Below are 10,944 nucleotides of genomic sequence, written 5' to 3' on the forward strand. Positions count from 1 at the left end.
AATCTCTTAAGAGTCCGTATGTATAGCTAAAGGCTACATAATAAGCAACAATGCCAGACAGGTGATACTTTCTTTTAAGTTGCTGGCCAGGGTGGCCAAAGGGACTCCCAGATAGTAACCTATGGGCACGCGGGTTTCACAGAGCGCCAGCTGCTGGCTGGCGCCTGTCTCTCGCCCGCCGCGTTGCTGGGGTGCGCGCGTGTCATGCACCGCGTTGCTGAGGGTCTCCGCGGCTACTGGATGCTGGCGACTCTACTGGTCACTGCGCTTCCAGGCATGTTCCGTTCCAATCTACCGGGCACTCCCGGGCACTCCCTCTAGGTTCGAGATCCATCAGCCGCCTGGTCATGAGGGGAGGTGCAGGAACGGCGAAAGCAGGGTCTTCGCGAGTCATTGTTTACGAAGAGACAGCCCCCGCCGGAAAGACTGAATCATAGGCAGTAAGACACAGAACTCAGCTCAGTCAGGCACAGCTCATTTATTCAGTGACTCAGTTCGGCTCCAGGTCTTAGTGATTCAGCTCCGATTAATTAGGGGAAACCAGGATATTTTATAGTGTGGGGGCAGTGGTAAGAGCCTTAGTTGATAGGTGCTTTTTAGGATGCCCCATTTACATGTGGTGGTGGGCTTCTGCCAGGCTGTCAGACAGAGCCTGATTATCACACAGGAAAACCTGGCAGTTTCTGTGCCAGAGGCCATGTTTTTGGTAGGGCATCTGTTGTGGCCACTTCAAAAGGTGAGTCAGGAAGAGAGTAGGGGGGCGCCCAGCTGAGAAAAGGAGTCTCTGCATAAGAACGCGGAGCCCCTTGGGCTATACGGACATGGAGAGACTTCGACTTAACACAGCAGGGGTCCCCAGCATAGAACTGGGAAACTGAGCAGCAGACCCCAATCTTATCCAAAAGAATATTGACAACTGATTACTGCTAGATGAGGAACAGCTGACCCTCCTAAACAAAGACCTCTAGATAGGCTGACTAGATTCACCAGAAGGGCAAGTAGTGGGGACTGGCTGGGGGTGCTGACAACACAGCAGACAGTAGCAGGGATATCAGAGTATAAGGGCTCTAGTGGGGGGAGGGAGGCTATGGGAGGGTGCTATCTGGGAAGTGGTTAAAAAAAATAAATAAATAAAAAACAAAATAATAATTAGTAGGTGTGAAAAACATTACCATTGAAATCTGCCTGATGACTTTATATCCATGCTCAGATGCCAAGAAGCTCAGAAAGTAACTGTGACTAGTAATAATCAGATATATAGAGATTAGAAATGCATCTTAATGTCAATTGCATTAAAAATGAATTTTTCTGTATGAAACTGTGTATTTTAATAATGAAATGGAGATCTTTTTTGAAGATCTTTTTTAAATGTTAAAACCTCATTTAATTTTATGTCTTAAAGGGTTTATCCTGAGTACAATATTGTATAACTGAATTAATCTAACTGTAAACCTAAAAATTTACAGCCAATTTTGAAAGAGATGCATCTTAGCTCTGGAAATTGTTATTGAATATGTCAATGCTGTTGTAATGAAATGCCTCTTCTAATTATATGGTTATTAAAGAAATAATTTTTAAAAAGAAAAATGTATATGTATATAGTTTTGTTTTAGTCTGAAAGTAACTTAGTTTTTCTTTGAAGTTTCGTTTTTAAGGTCAGTTATAGTAAATCACAAAACCCAGAAAGTAAGAAAGTAAAAGATTGTCTTTTTTGTGAAGTTATCTAAGGCCTGCTTCAGGGGCAGTCTTTTTGTGGTCTCTGGGTGTCTAATGTGACCTCTTATTTTGGTTGCTCAGAATTGAATGTCTCTATGAAATCTCTGGAAGTTGTTCAACATACAAGTTCCTTCTTGTCTTTCCTTGGGGTTCTTTGCTATGTCTTGTTTTTTTTTTTTTTTTTTTTTTTTTTTGGTGTTTAAAAATCCCAGGGTTGGGGTTGGGAAGTGGGTGGGGCGTGCTTCCTGTGCACATCTCTGGGGATTTTCACCTGTTCTCTCCTCTCTGATATGTTGTTTTGCAAATTACAGCACCAGCTCCTGGAACTCCCACACTCCAACTTTTTTCTGTAACCACATGGAACCTCTCTCTGCCTTCTCTGTGTTCTCATCCCTGATGAGTGTGTATAGCCTTGGGCAGAAAGCTAGGTTGGTTATAAAGTTCACCTTCTTGGTTCATCTTCTGTTATGGATCATAATCCTTTACTAAGTGATGGTTGATGGAGTTTAAAAAAAACATGTAGTCTGTATATCATACAGAACATCCCAAACAATCTTATTCATCTATATACCCACTTCTCAAATGGCACCCTCCCATAGCCTCCCCCTCCCCGGAGCCCATATACTCTGTCATCCCTGTCACTGTCCACTGTGTTGTTGGTTATTAAATAAATAATTTTTTTTAAATAAAATAAATTCAACTTAAGGAAAAAAATGTAGTCTGCCTGCATTCCGATATCTTATGGGAAGACTAGTCTTGTATGTATTATACCATCCTAGACTGTAAATCTTCATTTACTTTTGTAATTACTTTCACAATAAACATTTGTGTTTGATTTCATGTGTAATGGGTTTTACTTTTCATACCAACATGCTTATAATATATCCTCATAATTTTTTGTAGATTTATTGGTTTTATTAGTAGAAAAGGATCTGGAGGATTGTAAGAAGGCAATCATAAATATTTGAAATTGTTTAATTTAAAATAATTATTTGATTTCTGTGACTTGTGTGTTCACCTTGGTACTCTACTTCTCTGTGTATAAAACAAACCTCATAATTGTCTGTGTAGGAAGACTTAATACAGGTCAGGTTGGCCTGATTCTATGCTATGGTCTAGGTTTGATTTTCCTCCTTTCTGTCATGATAATGGGACCAACAGAACATATTCTCACAGGGATGACAGAAGTCTAAGAGGATATAGAGCACACTTACAATTCTTCTCATGGCACAGGCACTGTTACATTGGTCAAACCAAATCATAAGGTGCAACCCAACATCAGTGACCATATTCTGCACACTGGGAGGTACAGGCAATGGACACAGCAGAAGGGCATAGATCTGCAACATTAGAATAGGAAGAGGATGAGGATTTACAACACTGGAGCAATCAATAGCAGGAGGGTACCATCTAAGCCCAGAAAATATTTTCTTAGCATACACACAGACTTCAGAGAACATTCATTTTTATATAGGGGAAAACTTGGGCTAATAGTTAAGGAATAATGGTCATGAATGAAGTTTGTCAATAATGAAAAGAATGAAAAAAGTATAGAAGCTAGAATTCTAGTAATTTTAAATTTTTTCTGTATTTTGGGGCATATTTTCTCTTTTTATATTTTATTTATTATTTTTATTTTTTGTGTATGAGTGTATTGCCTGCATGTATGTGAGTGCACCATGTCATGCAATGCTGTGGAGGTCATAAGAGGGCATCAGATTCCCCTGGAACTGGAGTTAAGGATGGTTCGTAGCCACCATGTGGGTGTTGGGTATTGAACCCGGGTCCTCTGCAAGAGCTGTCAGTGCTCTTAACTGCTGAGCCATCTCTCCAGCCCTGGGGGTATATTTTCAAGAAATGCTGCAAATAGCATTTGAAATATTTACTATGAATATCTTTTTGTTGTTTTAACACATATAATTAAATACATAAAATTTGAAAGTAACTAGTAAAATATAATACCTTATTCTACATCACTCTATACATATGACTATTTATGCATATACAATATTGAAGTGTTATTTAATTTTTTGAAGCATATGGTCTTTACCGGCATAATTATAATGGAAGTCTACTTGCTGACAGAAATCAAGGGAGTTTTGTTAGTCTACACATTGTTAGTGGGGTGTTTGTCCATAATTGATCAGAAGAAAATTCTAATATAGTGGAAGAAAGGATTTTTTGAAGTTTCAGGAGTGACATAGATATGGTAATTGGTTTTTATATTTATACAACTGTACAGTAATAATGGGCTTATAATAGAATGGAGCTAATTTATCCATATGGGTCTGGTAGACACTGAGCTCAATGGGGTTTCCTCATCGGGAGTGCTTTTCAGTACAATAATGAAAAAAAATCTACATAGAGACAAAGAAATAAAATATGAGTTAATATGTATTGTAAATAATTTCTGCATTGCAGTCAAGTTATAGTCTGCTAAGATTTATGGGTGCAATAGAGGGATGAGATCACAAGGTCTGCTGTTTCAGTAGTGTAGTTTTTTTCATGATAATTCTGTACCTGGTGGAGCAAAGCTACTGACTTGGGCTTCTATCTGCTTCTCCCATGGAGCATCCCTGGTGTTACTCATAATTTAATAACTGAGGGCAGACAATGTTAAACAGCAGTCATTCAGTTTTTAGGTCTGTCTTTAGAGTCTCCATACATTCTGATTGATTCAACTGACTTTCTTCAAAGTCAGCCTATCCTTAAACATCTGATATATGTCTTATTTTAAGAAGTGCAATTGAATTGTCAATACTAACTTATCTTGAAAAAGTTTCCTTCAGTCTTAAAGATTTCAGAATGGGGGACAGGAAGTCAAAAATACAAGGTGCTGAAAATGCTATAGCTTGAATTATTTTTGTTAATGTTCCTTCTGAGATGTAAATGGTAACAGATAGCAAACTATAAGAGAAAAAAAAAAGACAGTAAATTTAAAATAAAGGTTTCCCCCAAAGCATCAGTCTGTGAGAGAAATGAAATAGGCTTTGTAATTCTTCAGCAGAAACATCTGTTAAATATGTACTTGACTATGGAAATATAGAGAAAATTATCATATTTCGTGCCTAACGAAAACTGGAAAAAGTAATCCCATAGATCTGTTGCTGAATAATCTATTGGTGAGATTAACAAGATGGCAAATTCCATTTTCTCCATGTGAAGCAAATTCACGTGGGAAAGATCTAAATGAAGTTCTGGTGTCTGCATAAATCCTTGACTGCTTACTTGGGTGTTGAAATGGCTTTGTGAATGCAGCAACCTGCCTTATACACAGCCAGAACATCATGCTCCCAATACAGATAATCAGGTTTTCTAGCATGGGGTCAGCTTTTAGCATCTACTTCATAAAGTGACTTTTGAATTTAACATCTAGATGGCATAGTGAGACATTTAAGTTTGCATCCTGTTGAGAAGACAGTAGAACCCAAATGATGGATTTCCTAAACGGTTCTCCACGTTCACTAAGGACAAGAAAATCGTTGCAGAGGAAATAAAACTCAACATTTGCCAGATGTTCCAATCAATATTTTTCTCTCATCCTGTACAAGTAAAAGGAAAATTAACATTCCAGAAATGTGGTAAAATTATAAACAATACTCCACACCCAAGTCCTTATGCTGTTCAGCTGCTGATATGGCTGAGAGCTTGATTAGAATTTTTTCATTATCAGATGAATATGCCCACATTGGATGGCCATGGAAGTTTCCAAGGTAGCTTCTTATTTATTTATTCTTATAAAGAAGTTGTTCAAAATTAAACTTTGCCATATTTAGTTCACTACTATGGTTACTTTTATTCAGTGGCCTTCAGAGGATCTGATTGAGAAGCAAGCAGCACAGGCTCTCTTCAGTTTATATGATCATCATGCTCAAGAAAGTGTGCAGTGAGGTTCCAGCTTCTCGGGTGAGTGTCCTGCAAACAGATTCCTGCAGTGAGGCACACAACAAACAAAGGAGCTCACAAAAGAGTCCTGAATAAAACAGTATAAACTTGTTAAAGCAAGGTCTTCTCATTCCTGAAGGAAAAATGCCCTTTAACCTATTTGGATGATATTCTTCACATCTATGTGATAAGGAAACATGATTTTTAAAGAAATAAATTTGGAGCTGAGGCTATAACTCAGTGGTAGAGCACTTTTGCAGCACATAGAAGGCCCTGGACTCAATTTCCTGCACCCTCACACATGACAGAACCCTATTTCCACATCAGGAGTGTACAGAAATGAGACACTCATTTAGTAGCTTCTGGCAAATCTATTAATCAACTACACACATCTGTGAGGCTTTGATTCCTTTGTTTATCACAGCCCAGGAAAACTCATAATGTGATGTGATGTGAAGTGATGTAACAATGCAATGATGCGATGTAATGTGGTGATATGATGTAATGTGGTGTGGTGATATGATATGATGATTTATGTGATATGATAAAATGATGTGATAATGTGATGATGTAATGTGATATGATGTGATGTGATGATATGATGTGATGTGATGATGTGATGTCATGTGATATGGTGTGGTGATATAATTGATTTTCTCTTTGTTCTGCAACACACATATGTAGTTTCTTCAGCAATAAGGTCTTATCATCAACTTCTGGTGGGTAACCAAGAGCAGGGGCAATGGCCAGTACTGTTTAAGGGTCTATGAGACCCCTGGTGTATTAGTTATTTTTCTGTTGCTGTGATAAAACACCATGACCAAGGTTCAGAATTTATAAAAGGAAGAGTTGATTTGAGCTTGTGGTTCCAGGGAAACTAGAGTCTGACATAGCAGGGAGGTGTGTTGGCAGAAGGTGGCTGGAGTAGGAGCAGAAAGCAGAGACTCACATCTTCAAACAGGCACAGGAAGCAGAGAGTGACTGGAGATCTGATCCAGCAAGGCTCAAGAATTCTCAAGCCCACCCCTAGTGACATGCTTTCCCCCAGCAAGGCCCCACCTTCTAAGACCTCCCAAAACAGTGCCACCAACTTGGGACAAAATGTCTGAATATTTGGAGGCTATAGTGGACATTTTCATTCAAACCACGATACCTGATCAGTAGCTTCAAAAGAGGCAGTTCATTCCTCACATTGGACTTTTTCTTTCCTAGGCCACAGTGAGCTGGGCCCTCCCACATCACTCAACAATCAAGGAGATGCCCCATAGAGATGGCCACAGGCCAGGCCAATGGAGGGAATTCCTCAATTGAGGCTCCCTCAACCCAGGTGTGTCAAGCTGACAACTCATGCTATCCAGCACAACCATTTACTAATTTACTGAGCTCTATGAATTTCCAATTGAAACATGTGTATCTAAGGATTCAAAACTAGTGGCCACTTATCACAGAGAATATGCAGTTTCAGAATTCACATTTTTTTGAATTGCAGCCTTGTTCACAATAGATCATACCTGAAATTGATGAGCATTCAATTGTGGCTTAAGTTATGCCACTATGTGGAAGCATACTTAATAAAACCCAACCTAATCTGAGCCAAATCAAATGTAAAAATAATGATTTTTGTCATTTTCTTCTTTCCTTTCATTGCTCATTTTTCCTAACGTGATCAATGAAAATGAAACAAAATAGTCACATATGGCTCAATCATTTTCCTCAGTTCAAACAGCACCATTCCAGAAATTGAGTCATTAGCAGTACATGCCAACATATTCATTTACAACCAACATATGAAAGTGCAAGCTTTGACAGTCAGCATCGAAAGCTTCTATACAATAAGGAAGTTCTGATGTAGAAGTACTGGGTGTGAAGAAGTACACTGTGACTGTGCTTTTTTGATTATTTTCATTGGATTCAAACTCAACTAGGAGACATACCTCTGAGTACGTCTTTAAGGAAATTTCCAGAGGTTTAGCTGAGGGAAGCCGCACCCTGAAGGTGGGCGTCAACATCTTGCAGACTGAATTCCAAGACTGGATAAAAAGAGGGAGACGTAGAAAGCCAGCTGAGCACCAGTATTTCCTTCTCTGCTTCCTAGTCGGTGCCATGGACCAAGCCAGTTCCACTAGCCATGATGGACTCTGAGCCCCAATAAACCTTACCTTCCTTCCACTGTTTCTTGTCAGATATTTGGTCATAGCAACAAGACATATAACTAATATGCACACCGTGTACCAGTATGGAAGGACAAATCACTAACACTCTGAGACCCTCAGAGGAGGAAAAATGTGTAATAGGAGTAAAGTTACGGGGCACAGCACAGTGGGATGCTTTCAAGATGCTGCTCAGTCAGGTATTAGCTCACTTCAACCCCTTCTTACTGTAATTATTACAGCGATGTTTCATAATTCTCTAACACCTAGTTGAATTACAAACTCTTCATTTAGATTAATTCATGTTCATGATTCATGATAAAACTGTCCCTCTCCTAGCCACTCAAACCCTGAAATAGCCTCCATTTCCTCCATGCACATAGCCCCGTGGTCACCTGCCTTGGACTGCTGCTGCCCTATAATGTCCTCTGGGTCTCTGAACATATTTCTAAAAGTCCCAGATTAGTCATCTTTGGGCACAAAGAATTCTCACTTTCCTGGTCTTATGTTCCTAGTATAGCCCAATTCTCTAGCAGTAACCCAGCATGATAAAAATTGAGCTAAGAGTGTAGTAGATACATTTGCTCTAGATCTGTTCACAGAGCTATAATTGGACTTTGATTCCACATTTACTTTCCTTTCCTCTTCACTTAGTGGCCCTTTCCAAGTCTCCAGAGAGCCCTCTTCTACTGCTCCGAAGTGGAACCCTCAAATGCCATATGTAACACTGTTTCCCTCCTTCCTATTCAATCTTCCTATGGCAACACATAGTCTGAAGAGAAGCTATCCCTGCCAAGACACCGACAGGGCTAATTTACAGCTGCAGTGCTCTTACCACTGCAAAAGTCTCTAACACCAATTCTGTGTTATCTGCATCTTCTGAGTGAGTCATTTCATGCCCAAGATCATTAAAATCTATTTTCTATGTTGCTGCCTTCAAGGTACTATATTTATGTCAGAATAAATTCCTATTCTTTTTTTCAAATACAAAACATTATTCATGAATAGGCCATATATTTTGGCATATCCCAAACAGCCTTTGTTTATGTCTGTTGTCCTGTATTGATTATTAATAGTGATCATATTCAAAGTTGCTGTGGTTTAGGTGACAAATTGCATAGTACCTTATCAGCAACACCAATCCTGTGCACCTCATCCTCGTCTCCTCTGAATTCCTTCTTTCAAATAACCTCATGCCTATTTTTTTCTTTCTACTTCTATAAATCACATTTTGGATACAAAGCTAGGTACCAGTTACACCAATGGTAGATAAGCACTACTATTTTCTACTTAAACTCCAATGTTAATTCTTTAATTTTTTCAGGCTTATACATTCTAGATTAAAAGTACTTTGGGTGAAGACTAGAGAAATGATCCATTGGTCTCATTGGTTAAGAGCACTGGCTGTTCTTTCAGAGGACCGGGGTTCAGATCCCAGCACCCACAAGGCAGCTAACAATCATCCATAACTCGAGTTCCAGGGATGGAACAGGTCTTCTGATCTCTGCAGGCCTTGCACAACATGGGTGCACTTACATACATGCAGGCAATATGCTCATACACACAAAATAAATAAATATTAATACAGGACAACATATATATAAAGACTTGAGGGATCTATAAATGGTAGCACAAAACATGGAGCTGAGGTTTAGAAGTAGAGAACTTGTTGCCTGGATTAAATCCTTGGCACTGAAAAAATTCTGTGTGTGTGTGTGTGTGTGTGTGTGTGTGTGTGTGTGTGTGTGTGTGTTCTATTTCTGTGATAAAACATTCTGACCAAAAGCAGCTTGGGGAGGAGGAGGTTATTTTGGCTTACAGTGCAGTTCTTCATTGAGGGAAGCCAGGGCAGGAACCTAGAGGGAGCAACTGAAGCAGAGACCATGGAGGAGTGCAGCTTACTGTCTTGCTCCTATCATCTGTGCTGAGCTGGCTTTCTTATACAACCCAGGGCCACCTACTGTAAAACCCATAGTGATCTGAGCCCTCCTACATCCCTAAACAATGAAGAAAATACCCCCAGACATGGCCACAGGTCAATCCAATGGAGAGAATTCCTCAATTGAGATTCCCTCTACTCAGGTGTGTCAAATTGACAATGGAAATATCCAACACAGTGTGTGTGCATGTTTTATCTGTATCATTCAACCTTTCATGGCATAATTATGCAGAAAAACGTAACAAAATCTAGCAATGACATTTAAATGATTGGACTTCTCATGAGAGTTCCTAAAATCTGCATTGCACCTGCCATTTACCACATGAGCACTCAGTAACTCATAATAAAAAGGTGCTGATGATCCAGGACTGCATAAGAATATGCAACTATGGTGCTGATGTTAATTTTTAATTTCCCTCAAAGCAAACTATGAACGCAAAGTAAATATTGAAGATATTTGTGAAAGATTCACATAAACTAGAATTTCACAATCCAGGTGCTATTGATATTTTGGATCAACTCATATTTACCATTGAGGGCATTCTGTGAATTTTCATATATCCAAAGGCCTCTATACAATAGATGTAATCCTCACTCTCCCCACTCCATCAAATTATCATAACCCAAAATATCTCCAACTAATACCAAATGGGAGAAAATTAGTTCCTGGTTGAGAACCCCTGAGACAGCCAATGTGGAGCAGGACTGAGCCCCAGTGTCCATCCAATAGCTACAGTGTCGTCTTTGATGTATACTGTCTCCATAGGTCACAGATGATGTAGCTCACAGAAACAAATGTTTGTTGAGAATGTTTGCTATGTGGAAGCTGTTTTTCTAACACTATGAGAGGATTGAGAAGCAAACGAGCAGATGGATTCTGCCACCCAAAACTCCAAAAGACAGAAAATCTCTAAAGTGATTGACTTCATTTAATGCTGCATATATCTGTTTTATACCTTCTGGGAAATTAGATTGTACATTTACTGAACAGCTAAGCGTAATATAAGCAGTGGTATAAGCTGGCAAATCTTTGGAAAAGATGATCTAAAGGAATAAAATACAAGTGCGGAATTGTGCATGACACAGGTGCACTTACAGACCTGCAAGCAAAAGACTCATACACATAAAATTAAAAACAAGTGCAGAACTGATAATGTATTAATCAGGTCACAAATAGGTGGTGAATCAGTGAAGAAGTTCATGTAAACTATGAAAAAGAAGGCCTCAAATATGATTCAAGGAAGATGGATGCTC

The sequence above is a fragment of the Nannospalax galili genome, unplaced genomic scaffold, assembly GCF_000622305.1.
Source record: "Nannospalax galili isolate Female #2095 unplaced genomic scaffold, S.galili_v1.0 scaffold144, whole genome shotgun sequence".
Taxonomy (NCBI): domain Eukaryota; kingdom Metazoa; phylum Chordata; class Mammalia; order Rodentia; family Spalacidae; genus Nannospalax; species Nannospalax galili.